Source organism: Echinops telfairi, unplaced genomic scaffold (assembly GCF_000313985.2).
Source record: "Echinops telfairi isolate 266 unplaced genomic scaffold, ASM31398v2 ScPeMD7_70;HRSCAF=299, whole genome shotgun sequence".
Taxonomy (NCBI): Eukaryota; Metazoa; Chordata; class Mammalia; order Afrosoricida; family Tenrecidae; genus Echinops; species Echinops telfairi.
In genome coordinates this window covers 7,940,833-7,942,288 of record NW_022103968.1, presented here as the reverse complement: position 1 = coordinate 7,942,288, position 1,456 = coordinate 7,940,833, and the positions used below count along the sequence as shown (strand labels likewise).

The 1,456-nt window shown below is 52.7% G+C and overlaps 1 protein-coding gene across 1 annotated transcript in view; it reads left to right on the top strand.

The window, feature by feature from the left end:
- Nucleotides 1–1,456, top strand: part of HTRA1 (HtrA serine peptidase 1) — a 46,647-nt gene that overhangs the window by 21,765 nt on the left and 23,426 nt on the right. The gene's annotated exons all lie outside the window — the stretch shown is intronic.

Below are 1,456 nucleotides of genomic sequence, written 5' to 3'. Positions count from 1 at the left end.
GTGTGGCATGCATCCGGTGACTCACGCTGGGCACAGCCCTCAGCCAGCTCTCCTCAGGCAACCTGATTGTCAGAAGGCGCTGACGGGCCTCAGGAGCCTGGCCAGCATGAATCAGATCACACCGGACCACTGGCTGGCCCACTCCTCCTCATTCTCCCGAGGGAACTGGGGCCTGGTGGGGCTCGCACTGCCTTGGATGCTCCTTTGTTGTTTCTGGGTGTCTCCGGTTTGGGTTTTTGTTCCCATGTGCTCTGGACTTGCCCTCTGGCAGTCTCTGCCTGCCCTACCCCAGACCTCCCTGGGCTGCTGGTGAATTGGCTGCAGACTCTGCAGGCTCTGTTGATGGAGCAGAGAGTCGGTGACTATTGATTTTTACCCTTTTTCAGGAGTGAGGATCAATAGTTCATGAGGTAATGTGAATCCAGGCTGCAATGATTTCTCTGCGTCAACCTTGATGCAGAGGCTCGTGGGAATGTGGCCTCCTGCGCGCCCGGCCGGCTGCAGCCCCCTTTGGAACGTGACGCTGGAGCACAGAGACTCCAGCCCCGGAAGTTCTACCCTGATGTCTGACGTTGTCCCACGGGGTCACTGGGTCGCAAGCAATTCCATGACCACGTTCCTTTGTTTCTTTTTTTCCTTTTAATGTGAAAATGCTCGGTTTATGATCAAAACTGGGTCCCTTTGTGTTACCTGGCCCCGTGTCAAGACCTCGGTTGATTATTAAGGAAATTCTTTAGTGGGTATTTTTCTCTTAATATGGTAATGCCCCTTTTCACTTTGGCAGTCTCTTCCGGGAATTGGATTAAGACTCGTTTTTTTGAAATAAATCACTTTTGGGGGTGTCTTACAGCTCTTTCAACAGTCCACACATCAGTTATATCAAGCGCATTTGTACATATGTCGCCATCACCATTTTCAAAACATTTGATTTCTACTTGGATGAAGACGCTTATTTGTGGTGCTGACCAAGCTGTTCCAGGTCATGGGGATTGAATTTGTAAGGCCCCATCAGCAGAGTCTCTGTCCCCCAGCATTGAGCGAGGAGCTTACCTTCCGGCCATTGGATGGCCAACAGAGCATGTGGCAATGTGGCAGCATCCGGGGTTGGCCAGTTAAGGCCGGAAGGCTTAATCAACCAGCTCCGGCCCTCCAACTGTTCTTGCAAATGAAGTTTCATTGGGACACAGCCCTGCCCCACATCGATGGCTGCTTTCCCCCCACGACAGCAGAGCCGAGCGGTTGCCCCACAAAGCCCAAGCTTTCTACTCCCTGGCTCTTCACAGAAAAAGTTAGCCAACTGAAGTGTGAAAGGATTAACACCCTGTTGTCATGGGCTAGCTGGGCATGCTGGGAGGTCGGTACACTCATACCAATCCAGCGAGATGAAGCAGGGATGGGGCGAAAGGGAGCACCAGCCAAGAGGCCACTGCAATGTGCCCTGTATTGTGGGAGGACC